Consider the following 25,631-nt stretch of genomic DNA (forward strand, 5'->3'; position numbering starts at 1 on the left):
ATTGGTCATGTGACCAGTCAGTATACTGCACAGTGATTGGTCAGTGTCTGGGCTGTTGATTTGAACTGGTTTGTGAGGTCATCAACCAACTGCCATGACCCGTACAGAAAACAACAACAGCAACAACATCATCATCATCAACATCATCAACAACAACAGCAGCAGCAGCAGCAGCAGATCCTCCTCCTCCTCCAGCGCCTCCTGATTTCTGAGGAGCCATTTTCTGATTGACGGCTCAGATCTCCTTTATGCCCCTCATCATCTATTGGTAAGCGTTATAGCCACATTGTACACTGGAGGAGGACAGAAGGGGGCGCTGTTTATTTTAATAAGAAATTGACTTTTATTGGTTATTAGGGGAGATTTATGGTCCTGTCTTCTCCTTGTTGCCCATAGCAACCAATCACAGCTCAGCTTTCATTATACCTGAGCAATATGAGTAATGAGAGCTGAGCTGTGATTGGTTGCTATGGGCAACAAGACCATTTCTACTGTAAGACTGCAGTGTGAATACTCTCATCATCCATGATCCGCTGCTGGGAATATGATCAGGCTATGGACATTCTCATGCTGTAATTCTTTATGTTTTTACTGAATTTATTTTTGCTTTTGGTTCACAACTTTGGGAATGTTGTTGGGGGAGATTTATGACGCTGTCTTGTAATAGGATTGTCTTTGTTGCCCATAGCAACCAATCACAGCTCGCCTCTCATTACACATGCTGCTCTGGGTAAATGAAAGCTTCGCAGCTAGAGGTCTTCCTAGTGTCATTCTACCTCATATTGGCAGAACGTTATCAACCTGGGTGCAGAGGAAGCGTGCGGCAGTTGCCCATAGCAACCAATCAGATTCTAGCTTTTATATTAAAGAGGCCTCTGAGAAATGAAAGCTGGAATCTTATTGGTTGCTATAAGTAACGGCTCCACTGTACAGGGTTTGTTTAACTTTCCTTATTACTCCTATCAACCAATAACCGCTGTTATTTCTATAGGGCAGTCTACAAAATAAAAGATGCATAGTGATTGGTTGCTATGGGCAACAAGTAGAGCCTCATAAACCTTCCATAGCAACCAATAACTATGCAGATTTAGTTTAGTTAGGCCGGACTAGGGGGTTAAAAAAACCCTAAGGGGAGGCCTTCATGACAGGGCCTTGCTGCATGAGGGAGGTTGCCTGGGTGATGGGGTGAGGGGTTAGGCTAAAGGGGGGGGGGGGGAGGAGCCCTGGGGTTAATGGGGGGCAATGATTGGGGGGAGAGATGTGAGGGGGTGGGGGAAAGTCAAGGGGTATTTAAGGCAGGTGCAGGGGGGGAGGTTACCTTTTGGCCTCAAGCCATGGAGGAATCTGTGCTGCAAGTATGGATCCTCTGGCTGGCGCTTTCGAGCAGCTCCGTCGGGCTGCGGTGGAGAGGGGGCCGCTATGGCTCCAGGAACAGCTTCAGGCTCTCCTGCCAGGTCCGTCTGTGGCCCCTGCTCCAGTTTCGTCCGTGGCGCTCCGGCCGCGGAGGTCTCGGCCTCCGGCGCGCCTTAGCCCGGACATTGCCCCCAGGGTCCGGCGCCGTGTAGGGAGCCCCTCCAGGGACGCTCCGGCCCCTGCGCCGACCCGGCGCGCCACTGCCCGGTCGGCCAGGGCTGGGAGCAATCCCGTTTCCAGGCGGGATCCGTACAGGGGGGAGGAGTCGCCTCTCCCCTCGACGTCGGCTGGCTTCACAGGGTCCGGACCAGGAACGGCGGGCCTGCAGGTGGTGGAGTCGCGCAGGCCTGCTCGGCGCCGGTTGGAGTCTAAGCGTGGGCCTGTTCGGAGGCCGCCTCCTGCGTCCTCTCGGCGGAGTGACGTCACCGGGCGGCGTTCCGCTGGCCCCGCCCCCTCTGCTCGTAGCAGCCCGGTGCCAGGATCTTCAACGGCGCCCCCGTCCGAGGGGGGCGCCGGAGCGGTATGGCAGGCGTCAGGCAGTCCGCCTGTCCCAGATGACCTGTCAGATGGGGAGGAGCCCGTCGCTGGGCCGCTGCCCCTGCCGGGGCCTGCGAGGGATGCCGGACTGTCCGCTGCTGGGCACACAGCACCCAGGCAGCAAGGTGAGCTGGGAACAATTTTGCCTGTGGGGTTGGGGCCTGGGGGTGTCGCGGGAGGGGGTTTTGGGCAGAGCGGTTTGGGTGATTTGCTGCAGGGGATGCGGGCCTTTTTCTGTAGCCTGGGGCAAGGGGCGGGGGGGGGTTCTCCTTCGCCGGCGCTTGCATGGACAGGGGGGGGTAGCGCTGCTGGTGTTGCGATGTCTGCTGCCGCTGTGGGTGGTCAGGGTGTGTACAGTGCGTCCTCGGGGGCAGGGGTGCCGGTAGAAACACAGACAGACCCTGAGGCTGTCCGGCGGGAGGATGTTACGCGACTGGATGATGCTGCTAGGGGGGAGGTCTATGTGTGCTTTGAAGGCCCCCTCGGTTCCCATGTTAAGCAGGAGGTGCGGGACAAGATTCACAAGGGGGAATATGTGGAGATTTTCTCTTTATTGCCCCTTGAGAAATTTAATTTGGATCGGGTTAAGCCAGGAGATGATAAGAAAGATAAGGAGGAGAGCCGGCGGTATCGGCTGATACCGCGGACTTTCCAGAATTGGTTACAGGCTTTCACTATTTTGGCGGGAATTGTGGGGGAGAAGTCGCCGGGTGAATGCTTGGGCATGTTTTGTTATTTGGATGCTGTACATGAGGCTTACCGTACCTACGGGGGTCAGTCCTGGTTGCGCTATGACGAGCAATTTCGTCAGCGCAAAGCGGTTAGGCCTAGCATCCGGTGGGACCATAAAGATATAGGTTTATGGTTGCGGGTTACGGCGCCGGTTAAGAGTGCGACGGTTAGTTCGCCCTTTCAGGGGTCCGCCGGGGGCATGGGACAGTCCGGGTACTCGGCGGCCGTCCAAAAGGGGCTGTGCTTCCTTTTCAATGAAGGAAGTTGCAAGTTCGGGGCAAAATGTAAATTCAAACATGAGTGCTCCACTTGTGGGGGAACCCACGGGGCGTCTCGCTGTTTCAGGGGGCAGAGGGTTAGGGGAAGTGGAGGCGATGCGTCTGGAAAAGGGGGTGACACCGGTCCGGCTGGACGCGATGTTGCCCTACCTAAATAGATATCCGGATCGGGAGAGAGCGGCGCTGTTGGAGGGCGGTTTTCGGGAGGGTTTCCGTATTCCATCACTTACGGTCACCTTGCCTCGGCAGGGGGGTAATTTGAAGTCGGCCTTGTTGCACTCATCGGTGGTGGCGGAGAAGCTGGGCAAGGAGGTGGCGTTGGGCAGGATGTCGGGCCCCTTCCCGTCCCCTCCGATGGTGGGGCTTTTGGTTTCGCCTTTGGGGGTGGTTCCAAAGAAGGAGCCGAATAAATTTCGGCTCATTCACCACCTGTCTTTTCCAAAAGGGTTGTCGGTGAACGACGGGATAGATCCGGATCGCTGTTCTGTGGTGTATACGTCGTTTGACTCTGCTTTACGGTGGGTTCGGGAGTTTGGGCGGGGGGCGTTGCTGGCAAAGACAGATGTGGAAGCTGCATTTCGCCTTTTGCCTGTTCATCCCGACAGCCTGCACTTGCTGGGCTGTGTGTGGGACGGGGGGTACTTTGTTGACCGATGTCTGCCCATGGGATGTTCCATCTCGTGCGCTTACTTTGAAGCGTTTGGGTCGTTCTTGGAGTGGGCGGTGCGGGATTTTTCGGGGTTGGCGTCCATTCTTCATTATTTGGACGATTTTTTGTGTGTCGGTCCTGGGGATTCTAATGTTTGCGCGGTTTTGCTGCACTCGGTTCACGTCCTTGCCGAGCGGTTCGGGGTTCCGCTGGCAAGGGACAAGACTGAGGGGCCCACAACTTGCTTGAGTTTTCTGGGAATTGAGATTGACACGATGGCAATGGAGTGTCGGTTGCCCCAGGATAAGTTGGTGGGATTGCGCGGGGAGGTGGCGCGGCTCCGGGGGCTCCGGAAGGTACGGCTTCGGGATTTGCAATCCTTGCTGGGGAAGCTTAATTTCGCTTGTCGGATCATGCCGATGGGCCGCATATTTTGCCGGCGGTTGGCGCAGGCGACGGCGGGGTTGTCATCTCCACGGCACTTTGTTCGGTTGGGGGCTGAGCTGCGCGATGACCTGGCGGTATGGGCGTCGTTTCTCGAGGCCTATAACGGTCGCTCCTTGTGGCAGGCGCCGGTTCGGCCGGCTGAGGATTTTGAGCTGTTCACTGATGCGGCCGGGGAAGGCGGTTTTGGGGTGTACTGTCAGGGGGACTGGTGTGTGGGATCGTGGCCGGAGGATTGGAAGGAGCGGGGGTTCGTGCGCAACCTTGCGTTGCTCGAACTGTTTCCCATTGTGGTCGCATTGGCCATTTGGGGGAACAGGTTCAAGGATTGCCGGATTCGATTCCACTGTGACAATCTGGGGGTAGTTCAGGCGATCTCTTCACTGTCAGCGTCGTCACCGCCGGTGGTGCTGTTGTTGCAGCGGATGGTGTTGCTGTGCTTATCGCTGAACATTAGCGTTACTGCGGTGCATTTGCCGGGCGTGTGTAATGAGATTGCTGACTCCCTTTCTCGTTCACAGTGGGATCGTTTTCGTCGGCTCGCTCCTGGTGCGAAGTTGATGGCGGAGGTTTTTCCAGAGGAACTGTGGCGGCTGCCTTTCGGGCGGCATCAGGCTTGATTTCTGCTTCGGTGGCTGAGCGGACGAGAATGGCATACTCCAGGGCATGGGGGCAGTGGGAGGACTGGCAACGGGAGGTCGGGGAGGTGGGAGGTGAGGAGTTGTCCTTTCTGTTGTTGTTGGGGCATTGTTGGGATCAGGGGTGGTCTGTTCCTATGGTTAATCGGCTAGTGGCCGGGGTGGCTTTTGGTTGTAGGTTAAGGGGGCTGGGGGATGTTACAAAATTGTTCCTGGTTCGTAAGGCGTTGGTGGGATTCCGCAAGGGTTGGAAGCCCGGCGATACCAGGCGTCCTGTATCGTTTCAGTTGTTGGGGTCTATGTGTGGTCGTTTGGAGGGTATTTGTGCGGATGGGTTCGAGGCATGCCTTTTTCGGTTGGCTTTTTCATTGGCTTTTTTTGGGGCGTTGAGGGTGGGGGAGCTTGTTAGTCCTTCAGTTTCCAGGCCTGGGGGTATTCTGGCAGAGGATGTTGAGTTGGTGGAGGGTGGTGTTGTGTTTTTGCTGCGGCGGTCTAAGACTGACCAGTTTGGTAGTGGTTCCAGGGTTACGTTGTATGGTGTTCCGGGGGCTGGGGTTTGTCCGGTTCGGTGCGTGGCTGAGTATCGTAGCCGTTTTTCTGTCGAGTCTGGGCCGTTTTTACAGCACATGGACGGTAGGTTTTTGTCGCGTTACCAATTTTTGGCCGTTTTCCGGAAGTGTTTGCTTGCTTGTGGGGTGGCCGCTAGTGATTATGGGGGGCACTCTTTTCGTATTGGGGCCGCAACCGAGGCGGCGAGAGCAGGTCTGGGGGACGAGGTGGTTCGTAGGATAGGGCGTTGGGAGTCGGCCCGTTTTAAGTCGTATGTTCGCCCTCATTGGTTGTAAGTTATGTTCGGTAGGGGGTGGGGGGTTGTTGCTTGCGTTGGTCGGTTGTGTTATGCTGTTTAAACTCTTTATTTGTGTCTTGCAGGTCCTGGTAGTGCTTTGGTTTGGATCATGGGCCACTCCTACGTCTGGTGGGGTGCAGTCCGTGCGGCGGTGCGGCCGGATGGTCGTCAGCTGGGTTTCTCGCGCGAGGTGGCTAGTATTCGGTGGCTTGGGCGTAAAGGCATGACATGGGGCCGTATGTTGTCTGAGTTTCATAAATTCGCCAGATGGGACCGTGCGCCGGACATTTTGGTTCTTCACCTGGGCGGCAACGATATTGGTTCCAGGCCGTTCAGAGAGCTCATTAGGGATGTGAAGTTCGACCTTCTTCGACTTTGGGCCTCATTTCCAGGGTTGGTGACGGTTTGGTCGGATATTGTTCCGCGCCGGCACTGGAATGGGGCCCGGTCTGTTGAACGGTTGAATAAGGCTCGTATAAAAGTGAATCGAGCGGTTGGTAGATTCATGACTCGTAATGGGGCTGTGGTGGTCCGTCATCCGGATTTGGAATCGGGTACGGGGGGTTATTGGAGAGGTGACAATACCCACCTCAATGCTGTTGGCATAGATCTTTGGTGTTTGGCACTGCAAGGGGGCATCGAGGTGGCTCTTAGGGTTTGGGGGGACGCCAATATCTAAGGCGGTCAGATATTGCCGTTAGTGGAGGGTCCTCGAAGTCGGGTGGCTTCTCGGTTATGGATAGTTTGGGAGGGAACTAGTTGTTCCGGACTCCCTATATGTTATGGTTGGCAAGGTGACGGAGTTGGTTGGAACTGGCAGTAGTTATTTAATGTTAAGGAAGGTTGGGAGCGTGGCTGGTGGGAAGGTAACGCACATACCTTGTTAACTTTGCTTGCGAGCCGGTGTTACTTCGGCTGCAGGTTATTGGGTTGTGCATGGAAAATAAGGACTGCCAGCGGTATTATTATTTCGGGCTTCGAGGACCGACCACTTGGGGGTTAACTGTTTAGCACTAGGAGTTAAAAATGTTATTTATTTTGTGCTGCTTAATAAAAGGCTGCTGTGGCCATATTTTCCGAAAAGCCTATTGTCTGTCGTTATTGGGGAATATGGTGGCTAATTGGATGGTTGGGGGAGGGTGTTTGCCCGGTAAGTCAGCAATCCCCTGGTCAAGTTAGGCCGGACTAGGGGGTTAAAAAAACCCTAAGGGGAGGCCTTCATGACAGGGCCTTGCTGCATGAGGGAGGTTGCCTGGGTGATGGGGTGAGGGGTTAGGCTAAAGGGGGGGGGGGAGGAGCCCTGGGGTTAATGGGGGGTAATGATTGGGGGGAGAGATGTGAGGGGGTGGGGGAAAGTCAAGGGGTATTTAAGGCAGGTGCAGGGGGGGAGGTTACCTTTTGGCCTCAAGCCGTGGAGGAATCTCCCACCCACCCGCCCCTTTTTTCTTCTGTGATTGTTTGCTGCCGGTGGGGGTAATAAGGGGGTCTTCTGTCGCAGCAGCTTTACGGTGGAGGGTCCTCGAAGTCGGGTGGCTTCTCGGTTATGGATAGTTTGGGAGGGAACTAGTTGTTCCGGACTCCCTATATGTTATGGTTGGCAAGGTGACGGAGTTGGTTGGAACTGGCAGTAGTTATTTAATGTTAAGGAAGGTTGGGAGCGTGGCTGGTGGGAAGGTAACGCACATACCTTGTTAACTTTGCTTGCGAGCCGGCGTTACTTCGGCTGCAGGTTATTGGGTTGTGCATGGAAAATAAGGACTGCCAGCGGTATTATTATTTCGGGCTTCGAGGACCGACCACTTGGGGGTTAACTGTTTAGCACTAGGAGTTAAAAATGTTATTTATTTTGTGCTGCTTAATAAAAGGCTGCTGTGGCCATATTTTCCGAAAAGCCTATTGTCTGTCGTTATTGGGGAATATGGTGGCTAATTGGATGGTTGGGGGAGGGTGTTTGCCCGGTAAGTCAGCAATCCCCTGGTCATGTATTTTGGTCTTAAAAAGTGAAAGCTGTGCTGTGATTGGTTGATTGGTGTTATAGTTCTCCACCAATATACTCATTCTGTGCCTCTCTGCTCAGGAACCGGCCCCATACACAGAGTCTGCACTGGACAGCGAAGATGGAGCGCCCTCTGCAGGAAGAAAAGGACCATAATGGCTCCTGGATAATGGGAAGAGAAGGGGTGGCCGTGAGTAGTATCATGTATACAATGATCATGTGACTGTACAGTATATATATATATCTCCATATCCAGCCATAGGTGGTACAGGTGCAGGCTTGTGGGTCCATAGGTGCCTGAGCTTCATGTATAAGTAATATAACATTGTGTAGGATCCTATAGAACTGGGTGGGCCTGCTAGATATAAGTAAATCTTATACATTGCGCTCCAAAATATTGTATAATTCATACTTATATGTCACTTGCTAATATCTAAATTTTCCTTCACACACACTATCTAAGTAGTGGGGGCCCTGGGCACAGGAGCTTACAATCTATAGCAAAAGGTAAATCTGCTTTAATACAAATATATAAAGGTGCTTGTTTTTTTTTCTTCTTTTTCTCTTTTTTTCACAAGGGTCTATTACAGTCAGACAGGGACCCCCATGCAGACACAGCTAGGATGTGGCCTCCTCAGGTACCTGGTTTCCTATGATTCCGCTTGCTAGCAGGAGTAAATCATGGCAAAAATCTGCCCCAGCTCCAGAGCTAGTATAGGTTTCTGAGAATGCTGCACGACAGCCTCAGATTAGCCGAAGAGGTTCTGCTCAATATATCCGGTGTGGGGCATGGGGCAGGGATTTAGGAAAAACCAGCATACATATATGCCAGTCCTGATAACTCCCCCAATGTCCTAACCAATCTCAGGTCTCACACTAACATTATCATGGAGATCTCTAATACTTTCTGTTTAGGTCATTAGATGCCATTGTAGGATGTAGTGATACTAAACTTGGCCATAATAAATACTGAAATTCCAATATAGTAATGAAATCGATGTATATGTACATGTAATAACTGTATTATATATCTGTATGTGTGATACTGTGACTGAATGTATGAATGTATAAGTATTACTATTTATTAATAAATAAAAGATTACATATAATATATACACAAATTTACATAAAAATATACATTTAAATATGAATTAAACAGTTTGAAGTACACACAACGCTGCATGCCAGGCCCCATTGTTTGACAGCACCACACAACACTGCAAACCTGACCCCCTGTTGTGTCACAGCGCCACACAACATTGTATGTCTGATAATATGACTGAATTATTATATCTATTTTTGTTTATTTTAATGTATAATATATCTGTATAAGTATTACTATTTATTAATATGTAAAAGATTACATATAATCTAAACATGAATATACATAATAAATATACATTTAAATATGTATTCAGCTGTTTTAAATATACAAATCACTGCACATCTGTCCCTATTATGTCACAGCGCCACACAACACTGCACGCCTGGCCCCGTTGTGTGACAGCGCCACACAATGCTGCACGCCTGGCCCCGTTGTGTGACAGCACCACACAACATTGCACGCCAGGCCACATTGTGTCACAGCGCCACACAACATTGCACGCCAGGCCACATTGTGTCACAGCGCCACACAACGCTGCACACCAGGCCACGTTGTGTAAGAGGGCCATACAACATTGCACGCCAGGCTCTGTTGTGTCACAGCGCCACACAACATTGCACACCAGGCCCCGTTGTGTCACAGCACCACACAACTCTGCACCGCTTGACCCGTTGTGTCACAATGCCCCATAACACTGAACCTTGGCCCCGTTGTGTCACAGCGCCACACAACACTGCACGCCTGGCCCCGTTGTGTGAAGTGCCACACATCGCTGTACGACAGGCCCCGTTGTGTCACAACGCCACACACAACCACACATAACGCTGCACACCAGGCCCTATTGTGTAACAGCGCCACACAACATTGAACGCCAGGCCCCATTGTGTCACAGCGCCACACAACATTGCAAGCCAGGCCCCGTTGTGTCACAGCGCCACACAACATTGCACGTCAGGCCCCATTGTGCCACAGCGCCACACAATGCTGCACGCCAGGCCCCGTTGTGTCACAGCACCACACAACACTGCACTCCAGGCCCCGTTGTGTCACAGCGCCACACAACACTGCACCCCTGGCCCTGTTGTGTCACAGCACAACACAACACTGCACCCCTGGCCCCGTTGTGTAACAGCGCAACACAACTCTGCACGCCAGGCCCCGTTGTGTCACAGCGCCACACAACACTGCACGCCTGGCCCCGTTGTGTGAAGGGCCACACAACGCTGTACGCCAGGCCCCATTGTGTCACAGCGCCACACAACATTGCACCCCAGGCTTTGTTGTGTCACAGCGCCACACAACATTGCACGCCAGGCCCCGTTGAGTCACAGCGCCACACAACGCTGAACATGAGGCCCCGTTGTGTCACAGTGTCACACATCATTGTATGTCTGATAATATGACTGAATTGTTATATCTCTTCAGGTTTATTTTAATGTATAATATATCTGTATGAGTATTACAATTTATTAATATGTAAAAGATTACATATAATCTAAACATGCATATACATAATAAATATACATTTTAATATGTATTCAATTGTTTAAAATATACACAACACTACAACCCTGTCCCTATTGTGTGACAGCGCCACACAACGCTGCACGCCAGGCCCCGTTGTGTCACAGCTCAACGCAACGCTGCACGCCAGGCCCCGTTGTGTCACAGCGCCACACAACGCTGCACGCCAGGCCCCGTTGTGCGACAGCGCCACACAAAGCAGCACGCCAGGCCCCGTTGTGCGACAGCGCCACACAATGCTGCACGCCAGGCCCCGTTGTGCGACAGCGCCACACAACGCTGCACGCCAGGCCCCGATGTGTGACAGCGCCACACAACGCTGCACGCCAGGCCCCATTGTGTGACAGCACCACACAAGACTGCACCCCTGGCCCCGTTGTGTCACAGCGCCACACAACACTGCACCCCTGGCCCCGTTGTGTCACAGCGTCCCACAAAGCTGCACGCCAGGCCCCGTTGTGTCACAGCGCCCCACAAAGCTGCACGCCAGGCCCCGTTGTGTCACAGCGACACACAAAGCTGCACGCCAGGCCCCGTTGTGTCACAGCGCCACACAACTCTGCACCCCTGGACCCGTTGTGTCACAGCGCCCCATAACACTGCACCCCTGGCCCTGTTGTGTCACAGCGCCACACAACATTGCACGCCAGGCCCCGTTATGTCACAGCGCCACACAACACTGCACGCCTGGCCCCGTTGTGTGAAGTGCCACACAACGCTGTACGCCAGGCCCCATTGTGTCACAGCGCCACACAACATTGCACCCCAGGCTTTGTTGTGTCACAGCGCCACACAACATTGCACGCCAGGCCCCATTGAGTCACAGTGCCACACAACGCTGAACATGAGGCCCCGTTGTGTCACAGCGTCACACATCATTGTATGTCTGATAATATGACTGAATTGTTATATCTCTTTAGGTTTATTTTAATGTATAATATATCTGTATGAGTATTACAATTTATTAATATGTAAAAGATTACATATAATCTAAACATGCATATACATAATAAATATACATTTAAATATGTATTCAATTGATTAAAATATACACAACACTACAACCCTGTCCCTATTGTGTGACAGCGCCACACAACGCTGCACGCCAGGCCCCGATGTGTGACAGCGCCACACAACGCAGCACGCCAGGCCCCATTGTGTCACAGCGCCACACATCGCTGCACGCCAGGCCCCTTTGTGTCACAGCGCCACACAAAGCAGCACGCCAGGCCCCGTTGTGCGACAGCGCCACACAATGCTGCACGCCAGGCCCCGTTGTGCGACAGCGCCACACAACGCTGCACGCCAGGCCCCGATGTGTGACAGCGCCACACAACGCTGCACGCCAGGCCCCATTGTGTGACAGCGCCACACAACACTGCACCCCTGGCCCCGTTGTGTCACAGCGCCACACAACACTGCACCCCTGGCCCCGTTGTGTCACAGCGCCCCACAAAGCTGCACGCCAGGCCCCGTTGTGTCACAGCGCCCCACAAAGCTGCACGCCAGGCCCCGTTGTGTCACAGCGACACACAACGCTGCACGCCAGGCCCCGTTGTGTGACAGTGCCAGACAACATTGCACGCCAGGCCCCGTTGTGTCACAGCGCCACACAACTCTGCACCCCTGGACCCGTTGTGTCACAGCGCCCCATAACACTGCACCCCTGGCCCTGTTGTGTCACAGCGCCACACAAAGCTGCACGCCAGGCCCCGTTATGTCACAGCGCCACATAACATTGCACGCCAGGCCCCGTTGTGTCACAGCGCCACATAACACTGCAACCCTGGCCCTGTTGTGACACAGCGCCACACAACATTGCACGTCAGGCTTCGTTGTGTCACAGCACCACACAACACTGCACCCCTGGCCCCGTTGTGTCACAGCGCCACACAACATTGCACGTCAGGCTCCGTTGTGTGACAGTGCAACACAATGCTGCACGCCAGGCCCCGTTGTGTCACAGCGTAACACAGCGCTGCATGCCAGGCCCCGTTGTGTCACAGTGCCACACAACACTGCACGCCAGGCCCCATTGTGTCACAGCGCCACACAACACTGCACCCCTGGCCCCTTTGTGTCACAGCGCCCCACAAAGCTGCACGCCAGGCCCCGTTGTGTCACAGCGACACACAACGCTGCACGCCAGGCCCCGTTGTGTGACAGTGCCATACAACATTGCACGCCAGGCCCCGTTGTGTCACAGCGCCACACAACTCTGCACCCCTGGACCCGTTGTGTCACAGCGCCCCATAACACTGCACCCCTGGCCCTGTTGTGTCACAGCGCCACACAACACTGCACGCCAGGCCCCGTTATGTCACAGCGCCACACAACATTGCACGTCAGGCCCCGTTGTTTCACAGCGCCACACAACATTGCACGCCAGGCCCCGTTGTGTCACAGCGCCACACATCGCTGCACGCCAGGCCCCATTGTGTCACAGCGCCACACAACGCAGCATGCCAAGCCCCGTTGTGTCACAGCGCCACACAACGCTGCACGCCAGGCCCCGTTGTGTCACAGTGCCACACAACATTGCACGCCAGGCCCCGTTGTGTCACAGTGCCACACAACATTGCACGCCAGGTCCCGTTGTGTGACAGCGCCACACAACGCTGGACGCCAGGCCCTGTTGTGTCACAGTGCCACACAACGCTGCACGCCAGGCCCCATTGTGTCAAGGCGCCACACGACGCTGCACGTCAGGCCCCGTTGTGGCACAGCGCCACACATCGCTGCACGCCAGGCCCCTTTGTGGCACAGCGCAACACAACACTGCACCCCTGACCCCGTTGTGTCTCAGCGCCACACAACATTGCACGTCAGGCCTCGTTGTAAAACAGCACCACACAACACTGCACCCCTGGCCGCGTTGTGTGACAGCGCCACACAACAATGCACCCCTGGCCCCGTTGTGTGACAGCGCCACACAACACTGCACGCCTGGCCCCGTTGTGTGACAGCACCACACAACGCTGCATGCCCGGCCCCGTTGTGTCACAGCTCCACACAACGCTGCACGCCAGGCCCCGTTGTGTCACACCGCCACAACATTGCACGCCAGGCCCCGTTGTGTCACAGCGCCACACTTCGCTGCACGCCAGGCCCCGTTGTGTCACAGCGCCACACAACGCAGCATGCCAGGCCCCGTTGTGTCACAGCGCCACACAACGCTGCATGCCAGGCCCCGTTGTGTCACAGTGCCACACAAAATTGCACGCCAGGCCTCGTTGTGTCACAGCGCCACACAACACTGCACCCCTGGCCCTGTTGTGTCACAGCACCACACAACACTGCACCCCTGGCCCCGTTGTGTCACGGCGCCACACATCGCTGCACGCCAGGCCCCGTTGTGTCACGGCGCCACACAACACTGCACCCCTGGCCCCGTTGTGTCACGGCGCCACACAACATTGCACGCCAGGCCGCGTTGTGTCACAGCGCCACACAACACTGCACCCCTGGCCCCGTTGTGTCACAGCGCCACACAACATTGCACGTCAGGCCTCGTTGTGTCACAGCACCATACAACACTGCACCCCTGGCCCCGTTGTTTCACAGCGCCACACAACGCTGTACGCCAGGCCCCGTTGTGTCACAGCACCACACAACGCGGCATACCAGGCCCTGTCGTGTCACCGCTCCACACAAAACTGCACGCCAGGCCCTGTTGTGTCACAGCGCCACACAACGCAGCACGCCAGGCCCCGTTGTGTCACAGCACCACACAACGCTGCACGCCAGGCCCCGTTGTGTCACAGCGCCACACAACATTGTACGCCAGGCCCCGTTGTGTCACAGCGCCACACAACACTGCACCCCTGGCCCTGTTGTGTCACAGCGCCACACAACATTGCACGTCAGGCCTCGATGTGTCACAGCACCACACAACACTGCACCCCTGGCCCCGTTGTGTCACAGCGCCACACAACATTGCACGTCAGGCCCCGTTGTGTGACAGTGCAACACAACGCTGCACTCGATGCCACGTTGTGTGACAGCGCCACACAACGCTATACGCCAGGTCCCGTTGTGTGACAGCGCCACACAACGCTGGACGCCAGGCCCCGTTGTGTCACACCGCCACAACATTGCACGCCAGGCCCCGTTGTGTCACAGCGCCACACTTCGCTGCACGCCAGGCCCCGTTGTGTCACAGCGCCACACAACGCAGCATGCCAGGCCCCGTTGTGTCACAGCGCCACACAACGCTGCATGCCAGGCCCCGTTGTGTCACAGTGCCACACAACATTGCACGCCAGGCCTCGTTGTGTCACAGCGCTACACAACATTGCACGCCAGGCCCCGTTGTGTCACAGCGCCACACAACACTGCACCCCTGGACCCGCCCGTTATGTCACAGCGCCACATAACACTGCACCCCTGGCCCTGTTGTGTCACAGCACCACACAACACTGCACCCCTGGCCCCGTTGAGTCACGGCGCCACACATCGCTGCACGCCAGGCCCCGTTGTGTCACGGCGCCACAAAACACTGCACCCCTGGCCCCGTTGTGTCACGGCGCCACACAACATTGCACGCCAGGCCTCGTTGTGTCACAGCGCCACACAACACTGCACCCCTGGCCCCGTTGTGTCACAGCGCCACACAACATTGTACGTCAGGCCTCGTTGTGTCACAGCACCACACAACACTGCACCCCTGGCCCTGTTGTGTCACAGCACCACACAACACTGCACCCCTGGCCCCGTTGTGTCACGGCGCCACACATCGCTGCACGCCAGGCCCCGTTGTGTCACGGCGCCACACAACACTGCACCCCTGGCCCCGTTGTGTCACGGCGCCACACAACATTGCACGCCAGGCCTCGTTGTGTCACAGCGCCACACAACACTGCACCCCTGGCCCCGTTGTGTCACAGCGCCACACAACATTGCACGTCAGGCCTCGTTGTGTCACAGCACCATACAACACTGCACCCCTGGCCCCGTTGTTTCACAGCGCCACACAACGCTGTACGCCAGGCCCCGTTGTGTCACAGCACCACACAACGCGGCATACCAGGCCCTGTCGTGTCACCGCTCCACACAAAACTGCACGCCAGGCCCTGTTGTGTCACAGCGCCACACAACGCAGCACGCCAGGCCCCGTTGTGTCACAGCACCACACAACGCTGCACGCCAGGCCCCGTTGTGTCACAGCGCCACACAACATTGTACGCCAGGCCCCGTTGTGTCACAGCGCCACACAACACTGCACCCCTGGCCATGTTGTGTCACAGCGCCACACAACATTGCACGTCAGGCCTCGATGTGTCACAGCACCACACAACACTGCACCCCTGGCCCCGTTGTGTCACAGCGCCACACAACATTGCACGTCAGGCCCCGTTGTGTGACAGTGCAACACAACGCTGCACTCGATGCCACGTTGTGTGACAGCGCCACACAACGCTATACGCCAGGTCCCGTTGTGTGACAGCGCCACACAACGCTGGACGCCAGGCCCCGTTGTGTCACACCGCCACAACATTGCACGCCAGGCCCCGTTGTGTCACAGCGCCACACTACGCTGCACGCCAGGCCCCGTTGTGTCACAGCGCCACACAACGCAGCATGCCAGGCCCCGTTGTGTCACAGCGCCACACAACGCTGCATGCCAGGCCCCGTTGTGTCACAGTGCCACACAACATTGCACGCCAGGCCTCGTTGTGTCACAGCGCTACACAACATTGCACGCCAGGCCCCGTTGTGTCACAGCGCCACACAACACTGCACCCCTGGCCCTGCCCGTTATGTCACAGCGCCACATAACACTGCACCCCTGGCCCTGTTGTGTCACAGCACCACACAACACTGCACCCCTGGCCCCGTTGAGTCACGGCGCCACACATCGCTGCACGCCAGGCCCCGTTGTGTCACGGCGCCACACAACACTGCACCCCTGGCCCCGTTGTGTCACGGCGCCACACAACATTGCACGCCAGGCCTCGTTGTGTCACAGCGCCACACAACACTGCACCCCTGGCCCCGTTGTGTCACAGCGCCACACAACATTGTACGTCAGGCCTCGTTGTGTCACAGCACCACACAACACTGCACCCCTGGCCCCGTTGTTTCACAGCGCCACACAACGCTGTACGCCAGGCCCCGTTGTGTCACAGCACCACACAACGCGGCATACCAGGCCCTGTCGTGTCACCGCTCCACACAAAACTGCACGCGAGGCCCTGTTGTGTCACAGCACCACACAACGCAGCACGCCAGGCCCCGTTGTGTCACAGCGCCACACAACATTGTACGCCAGGCCCCGTTGTGTCACAGCGCCACACAACACTGCACCCCTGGCCATGTTGTGTCACAGCGCCACACAACATTGCACGTCAGGCCTCGATGTGTCACAGCACCACACAACACTGCACCCCTGGCCCCGTTGTGTCACAGCGCCACACAACATATCACGTCAGGCCCCGTTGTGTGACAGTGCAACACAACGCTGCACTCGATGCCACGTTGTGTGACAGCGCCACACAACGCTATACGCCAGGTCCCGTTGTGTGACAGCGCCACACAACGCAGCATGCCAAGCCCCGTTGTGTCACAGCGCCAAACAACGCTGCACGCCAGGCCCCGTTGTGTCACAGTGCCACACAACATTGCAAGCCAGGCCCCGTTGTGTCACAGTGCCACACAACATTGCACGCCAAGCCCCGTTATGTCACAGCGCCACACAACACTGCACCCCTGGACCCGTTTTGTCACAGCGCCACATAACACTGCACCCCTGGCCCTGTTGTGTCACAGCGCCACACAACATTGCACATCAGGCCTCGTTGTGTCACAGCACCACACAACACTGCACCCCTGGCCCCGTTGTGTCACAGCGCCACACAACATTGCACGTCAGGCCCCGTTGTGTGACAGCCACACAACGCTGCACGCCAGGCCCCGTTGTGTCACAGCGCAACACAACACTGCACGCCAGGCCCCATTGTGTCAAGGCGCCACACAACGCTGCACGCCAGTCCCCGTTGTGTCACAGCGCCACACATCCCTGCACGCCAGGCCCCGTTGTGTCACAGCACCACACAACACTGCACCCCTGGCCCCGTTGTGTCAAAGCGCCACACAACATTGCACGTCAGGCCTCGTTGTGTCACAGCGCCACACAACATTGCACGCCAGGCCCCGTTGTGTCACAGCGCCACACAACATTGCACGTCAGGCCCCGTTGTGTGACAGCGCCACACAACGCTGGACGCCAGGCCCCGTTGTGTCACAGCGCCACACAACGCAGCATGCCAAGCCCCGTTGTGTCACAGCTCCACACAACACTGCACCCCTGGCCCTGTTGTGTCACAGCGCCACACAACACTGCACGCCAGGCCCCGTTGTGTCACAGCGCCACACAACACTGCACCCCTGGCCCCCTTTGTGTCAAAGCGCCACACAACATTGCACGTCAGGCCTCGTTGTGTCACAGCACCACACAACACTGCACCCCTGGCCCTGTTGTGTCACAGCGCCACACAACATTGCACGTCAGGCCTCGATGTGTCACAGCACCACACAACACAACACAACGCTGCACTCGATGCCACGTTGTGTGACAGCGCCACACAACGCTATACGCCAGGTCCCGTTGTGTGACAGCGCCACACAACGCTGGACGCCAGGCCCCGTTGTGTCACAGCGCCACACAACGCTGCATACCAGGCCCTGTCGTGTCACAGCTCCACACAAAACTGCACGCCAGGCCCTGTTGTGTCACAGCGCCACACAACGCAGCACGCCAGGCCCCGTGGTGTCACAGCACCACACAACGCTGCACGCCAGGCCCCGTTGTGTCACAGCGCCACACAACATTGTACGCCAGGCCCCGTTGTGTCACAGCGCCACACAACACTGCACCCCTGGCCATGTTGTGTCACAGCGCCATACAACATTGCACGTCAGGCCTCGATGTGTCACAGCACCACACAACACTGCACCCCTGGCCCCGTTGTGTCACAGCGCCACACAACATTGCACGTCAGGCCCCGTTGTGTGACAGCGCCACACAACGCTGGACGCCAGGCCCCGTTGTGTCACAGCGCCACACAACGCAGCATGCCAAGCCCCGTTGTGTCACAGCGCCACACAACGCGGCATACCAGGCCCTGTCGTGTCACAGCTCCACACAAAACTGCACGCCAGGCCCTGTTGTGTCACAGCGCCACACAACGCAGCACGCCAGGCCCCGTTGTGTCACAGCACCACACAACGCTGCACGCCAGGCCCCGTTGTGTCACAGCGCCACACAACATTGTACGCCAGGCCCGTTGTGTCACAGTGCCACACAACACTGCACCCCTGGCCATGTTGTGTCACAGCGCCACACAGCATTGCACGTCAGGCCTCGATGTGTCACAGCACCACACAACACTGCACGCCAGGCCCCGTTGTGTCACAGTGCCACACAACATTGCAAGCCAGGCCCCGTTGTGTCACAGTGCCACACAACATTGCACGCCAAGCCCCGTTGTGTCACAGCGCCACACAACACTGCACCCCTGGACCCGTTATGTCACAGCACCACACAACACTGCACCCCTGGCCCCGTTGTGTCACAGCGCCACACAACATTGCACGTCAGGCCCCGTTGTGTGACAGTGCAACACAACGCTGCACTCGATGCCACGTTGTGTGACAGCGCCACACAACGCTATAGCCCAGGTCCCGTTGTGTGACAGCGCCACACAACGCTGGACACCAGGCCCCGTTGTGTCATAGCGCCACACAACGCAGCATGCCAAGCCCCGTTGTGTCACAGCGCCAAACAACGCTGCACGCCAAGCCCCGTTGTGTCACAGTGCCACACAACATTGCACGCCAAGCCCCGTTGTGTCACAGCGCCACACAACACTGCACCCCTGGACCCGTTATGTCACAGCGCCACATAACACTGCACCCCTGGCCCTGTTGTGTCACAGCGCCACACAACATTGCACATCAGGCCTCGTTGTGTCAGAGCACTACACAACACTGCACCCCTGGCCCCGTTGTGTCACAGCGCCACACAACATTGCACGTCAGGCCCCGTTGTGTGACAGCCACACAACGCTGCACGCCAGGCCCCGTTGTGTCACAGCGCAACACAACACTGCACGCCAGGCCCCTTTGTGTCAAGGCGCCACACAACGCTGCACGCCAGTCCCCGTTGTGTCACAGCGCCACACATCCCTGCACGCCAGGCCCCGTTGTGTCACAGCGCAACACAACACTGCACCCCTGGCCCTGTTGTGTCAAAGCGCCACACAACATTGCACGTCAGGCCTCGTTGTGTCACAGCACCACACAACACTGCACCCCAGGCCCCGTCGTGTCACAGCGCCACACAACACTGCACGCCAGGCCCCGTTGTGTCACAGCGCCACAAAACGCAGCACGCCAGGCCCCGTTGAGTCACAGCACCACACAACATTGCACGCCAGGCCCCGTTGTGTCACAGCGCCACACAACACTGCACCCCTGGCCCTGTTGTGTCACAGCGCCACACAACATTGCACGTCAGGCCTCGATGTGTCACAGCACCACACAACACTGTACCCCTGGCCCCATTGTGTCACAGCGCCACACAACATTGCACTCGATGCCCCGTTGTGTGACAGCGCCACACAACGCTGCACGCCAGGCCCTGTTGTGTCACAGCGCGACACAGCGCTGCACGCCAGGCCCCGTTGTGTCATAGTGCCACACAATGCTGCACGCCAGGCCACATTGTGTCAAGGCGCCACACAACGCTGCACGCCAGGCCCCGTTGTGTCACAGTGCCACACAACGCTGCACGCCAAGCCCCGTTGTGTCACAGCGCCACACAACACTGCACCCTTGGCCCTATTGTGTCACAGCGCCACACAACACTACACGCCAGGCCCCGTTGTGTCACAGCGCCACACAATGCTGCACACCAGGCCCCGTCGTGTCACAGCGCCACACAACGCTGCACGCCAGGCCCCGTTGTGTAACAGCACCACACAAAATTGCACCTCAGGCCTCGTTGTGTCACAGCACCACACAACACTGCACCCCAGGCCCCGTCGTGTCACAGCGCCACACAACACTGCACGCCAGGCCCCGTTGTGTCACAGCGCCACACAACATTGCACGTCAGGCCTCGTTGTGTCACAGCAACACACAACACTGCACCCCAGGCCCCGTCGTGTCACAGCGCCACACAACACTGCACGCCAGGCCCCGTTGTGTCACAGCGCCACAAAACGCAGCACGCCAGGTCCCGTTGAGTCACAGCACCACACAACATTGCAAGCCAGGCCCCGTTGTGTCACAGCGCCACACAACACTGCACCCCTGGCCCTGTTGTGTCACAGCGCCACACAACATTGCACGTCAGGCCTCGATGTGTCACAGCACCACACAACACTGTACCCCTGGCCCGATTGTGTCACAGCGCCACACAACATTGCACTCGATGCCCCGTTGTGTGACAGCGCCACACAACGCTGCACGCCAGGCCCTGTTGTGTCACAGCGCAACACAGCGCTGCACGCCAGGCCCCGTTGTGTCACAGTGCCACACAATGCTGCACGCCAGGCCACATTGTGTCAAGGCGCCACACAACGCTGCACGCCAGGCCCCGTTGTGTCACAGCGCCACACAACGCTGCACGCCAGGCCCCGTTGTGTCACAGCGCCACACAACACTGCACCCTTGGCCCTGTTGTGTCACAGCGCCACACAACACTACACGCCAGGCCCCGTTGTGTCACAGCGCCACACAATGCTGCACACCAGGCCCCGTCGTGTCACAGCGCCACACAACGCTGCACGCCAGGCCCCATTGTGTGACAGCACCACACAAAATTGCACCTCAGGCCCCGTTGTGTCACAGCTCCACACAACACTGCACCCCTGGCCCTGTTGTGTCACAGCGCCACACAACACTGCACGCCAGGCACCGTTGTGTCACAGCTCCACACAACACTGCACCCCTGGCCCTGTTGTGTCAAAGCGCCACACAACATTGCACGTCAGGCCTCGTTGTGTCACAGCACCACACAACACTGCACCCCTGGCCCTGTTGTGTCACAGCGCCACACAACATTGCACGTCAGGCCTCGATGTGTCACAGCACCACACAACACAACACAACGCTGCACTCGATGCCACGTTGTGTGACAGCGCCACACAACGCTATACGCCAGGTCCCGTTGTGTGACAGCGCCACACAACGTTTGACGCCAGGCCCCGTTGTGTCACAGCGCCACACAACGCAGCATGCCAAGCCCCGTTGTGTCACAGCGCCACACAACGCTGCACGCCAGGCCCCGTTGTGTCACAGTGCCACACAACATTGCACGCCAGGCCCCGTTGTGTCACAGTGCCACACAACATTGCACGCCAAGCCCCGTTGTGTCACAGCGCCACACAACACTGCACCCCTGGACCCGTTATGTCACAGCGCCACATAACACTGCACCCCTGGCCCTGTTGTGTCACAGCGCCACACAACATTGCACGTCAGGCCTCGTTGTGTCACAGCACCACACAACACTGCACCCCTGGCCCCGTTGTGTCACAGCGCCAAACAACATTGCACGTCAGGCCCCATTGTGTGACAGCCACACAACGCTGCACGCCAGGCCCCGTTGTGTCACAGCGCAACACAACACTGCACGCCAGGCCCCATTGTGTCAAGGCGCCACACAACGCTGCACGCCAGTCCCCGTTGTGTCACAGCGCCACACATCCCTGCACGCCAGGCCCCGTTGTGTCACAGCGCCACACAACACTGCACCCCTGGCCCCGTTGTGTCAAAGCGCCACACAACATTGCCCGTCAGGCCTCGTTGTGTCACAGCACCACACAACACTGCACCCCAGGCCCCGTCGTGTCACAGCGCCACACAACACTGCTCGCCAGGCCCCGTTGTGTCACAGCGCCACACAACATTGCACGCCAGGCCCCGTTGTGTCACAGCGCCACACAACATTGCACGTCAGGCCTCGTTGTGTCACAGCGCCACACAACACTGCACCCCAGGCCCCGTCGTGTCACAGCGCCACACAACACTGCACGCCAGGCCCCGTTGTGTCACAGCGCCACACAACGCAGCACGCCAGGCCCCGTTGAGTCACAGCACCACACAACATTGCACGCCAGGCCCCGTTGTGTCACAGCGCCACACAACACTGCACCCCTGGCCCTGTTGTGTCACAGCGCCACACAACGCTGCACGCCAGGCCCTGTTGTGTCACAGCGCAACACAGCGCTGCACGCCAGGCCCCGTTGTGTCACAGTGCCACACATCGCTGCACGCCAGGCCCCGCTGTGTCACAGCGCCACACAACACTGCACCCCTGGCCCTGTTGTGTCACAGCGCCACACAACATTGCACGTCAGGCCTCGTTGTGTCACAGCACCACACAACACTGCACCCCTGGCCCCGTTGTGTGACAGCTCAACTCAACGCTGCACGCCAGACCCCGTTGTGTCACAGCGCCACACAACGCTGCACGCCAGGCCCCGTTGTGTCACAGTGCCACACAACGCTGCACGCCAGGCCCCGTTGTGTCACAGCGCCACACAACACTGCACCCCTGGCCCTGTTGTGCCACAGCGCCACACAACACTGCACGCCAGGCCCCGTTGTGTCACAGCGCCACACAATGCTGCACACCAGGCCCCGTTGTGTCACAGCGCCACACAACACTGCACCCCTGGCCCCCTTTGTGTCAAAGCGCCACACAACATTGCACGTCAGGCCTCGTTGTGTCACAGCACCACACAACACTGCACCCCTGGCCCTGTTGTGTCACAGCGCCACACAACATTGCACGTCAGGCCTCGATGTGTCACAGCACCACACAACACAACACTACGCTGCACTCGATGCCACGTTGTGTGACAGCGCCAAACAACGCTATACGCCAGGTCCCGTTGTGTGACAGCGCCACACAACGCTGGACGCCAGGCCCCGTTGTGTCACAGCGCCACACAACGCGGCATACCAGGCCCTGTCGTGTCACAGCTCCACACAAAACTGCACGCCAGGCCCTGTTATGTCACAGCGCCACACAGCGCAACACGCCAGGCCCCGTTGTGTCACAGCACCACACAACACTGCACGCCAGGCCCCGTTGTGTCACAGCGCCACACAACATTGTACGCCAGGCCCCGTTGTGTCACAGCGCCACACAACACTGCACCCCTGGCCATGTTGTGTCACAGCGCCACACAACATTGCACGTCAGGCCTCGATGTGTCACAGCACCACACAACACTGCACCCCTGGCCCCGTTGTGTCACAGCGCCACACAACATTGCACGTCAGGCCCCGTTGTGTGACAGCGCCACACAACGCTGGACGCCAGGCCCCGTTGTATCACAGCGCCACACAACGCAGCATGCCAAGCCCCGTTGTGTCACAGCGCCACACAACGCGGAATACCAGGCCCTGTCGTGTCACAGCTCCACACAAAACTGCACGCCAGGCCCTGTTGTTTCACAGCGCCACACAACGCAGCACGCCAGGCCCCGTTGTGTCACAGCACCACACAACGCTGCACGCCAGGCCCTGTTGTGTCACAGCGCCACACAACATTGTACGCCAGGCCCCATTGTGTCACAGCGCCACACAACACTGCACCCCTGGCCATGTTGTGTCACAGCGCCACACAACATTGCACGTCAGGCCTTGATGTGTCACAGCACCACACAACACTGCACCCCTGGCCCCGTTGTGTCACAGCGCCACACAACATTGCACGCCAGGTCCCGTTGTGTGACAGCGCCACACAACGCTGGACACCAGGCCCCGTTGTGTCCTAGCGCCAAACAACGCTGCACGCCAGGCCCCGTTGTGTCACAGTGCCACACAACATTGCAAGCCAGGCCCCGTTGTGTCACAGTGCCACACAACATTGCACGCCAAGCCCCGTTGTGTCACAGCGCCACACAACAATGCACCCCTGGACCCGTTATGTCACAGCGCCACATAACACTGCACCCCTGGCCCTGTTGTGTCACAGCGCCACACAACATTGCACATCAGGCCTCGTTGTGTCACAGCACCACACAACACTGCACCCCTGGCCCCGTTGTGTCACAGCGCCACACAACATTGTACGTCAGGCCCCGTTGTGTGACAGCCACACAACGCTGCACGCCAGGCCCCGTTGTGTCACAGCGCAACACAACACTGCACGCCAGGCCCCATTGTGTCAAGGCGCCACACAACGCTGCACGCCAGTCCCCGTTGTGTCACAGCGCCACACATCCCTGCACGCCAGGCCCCGTTGTGTCACAGCGCCACACAACATTGCACGCCAGGCCCCGTTGTGTCACAGCACCACACAACATTGCACGTCAGGCCTCGTTGTGTCACAGCAACACACAACACTGCACCCCAGGCCCCGTCGTGTCACAGCGCCACAAAACGCAGCACGCCAGGCCCCGTTGTGTCACAGCGCCACACAACACTGCACCCCTGGCCCTGTTGTGTCACAGCGCCACACAACATTGCACGTCAGGCCTCGATGTGTCACAGCACCACACAACACTGTACCCCTGGCCCCATTGTGTCACAGCGCCACACAACATTGCACTCTATGCCCCGTTGTGTGACAGCGCCACACAACGCTGCACGCCAGGCCCTGTTGTGTCACAGCGCAACACAGCGCTGCACGCCAGGCCCCGTTGTGTCACAGTGCCACACAATGCTGCACGCCAGGCCACATTGTGTCAAGGCGCCACACAACGCTGCACGCCAGGCCCCGTTGTGGCACAGCACCACACATCGCTGCACGCCAGGCCCCGTTGTGTCACAGCGCCACACAACGCTGCACGCCAGGCCCCGTTGTGTCACAGCGCCACACAACACTGCACCCTTGGCCCTGTTGTGTCACAGCGCCACACAACACTGCACGCCAGGCCCCGTTGTGTCACAGCGCCACACAATGCTGCACACCAGGCCCCGTCGTGTCACAGCGCCACACAACGCTGCACGCCAGGCCCCGTTGTGTAACAGCACCACACAAAATTGCACCTCAGGCCCCGTTGTGTCACAGCTCCACACAACACTGCACCCCTGGCCCTGTTGTGTCACAGCGCCACACAACACTGCACGCCAGGCCCCGTTGTGTCACAGCTCCACACAAAACTGCACCCCTGGCCCTGTTGTGTCAAAGCGCCACAGAACATTGCACGTCAGGCCTCGTTGTGTCACAGCACCACACAACACTGCACCCCTGGCCCTGTTGTGTCACAGCGCCACTCAACATTGCACGTCAGGCCTCGATGTGTCACAGCACCACACAACACAACACAACGCTGCACTCGATGCCACGTTGTGTGACAGCGCCACACAACGCTATACGCCAGGTCCCGTTGTGTGACAGCGCCACACAACGCTCGACGCCAGGCCCCGTTGAGTCACAGCGCCACACAACGCAGCATGCCAAGCCCCGTTGTGTCACAGCGCCACACAACGCTGCACGCCAGGCCC

General features: G+C 57.8%; 1 long non-coding RNA gene across 1 annotated transcript; it reads left to right on the forward strand.

The window, feature by feature from the left end:
* Positions 1 to 79: 79 nt before the first annotated feature.
* Positions 80 to 8,497, forward strand: LOC138777116 (uncharacterized). The gene is made up of 3 exons (XR_011360823.1): positions 80 to 268; positions 7,616 to 7,724; positions 8,113 to 8,497. It is a non-coding gene; the product is annotated as an uncharacterized lncRNA (long non-coding RNA).
* The last annotated feature ends 17,134 nt before the right edge of the window (positions 8,498 to 25,631 follow it).

Source organism: Dendropsophus ebraccatus, unplaced genomic scaffold (assembly GCF_027789765.1).
Source record: "Dendropsophus ebraccatus isolate aDenEbr1 unplaced genomic scaffold, aDenEbr1.pat pat_scaffold_494_ctg1, whole genome shotgun sequence".
In the NCBI taxonomy this organism is placed as follows: domain Eukaryota; kingdom Metazoa; phylum Chordata; class Amphibia; order Anura; family Hylidae; genus Dendropsophus; species Dendropsophus ebraccatus.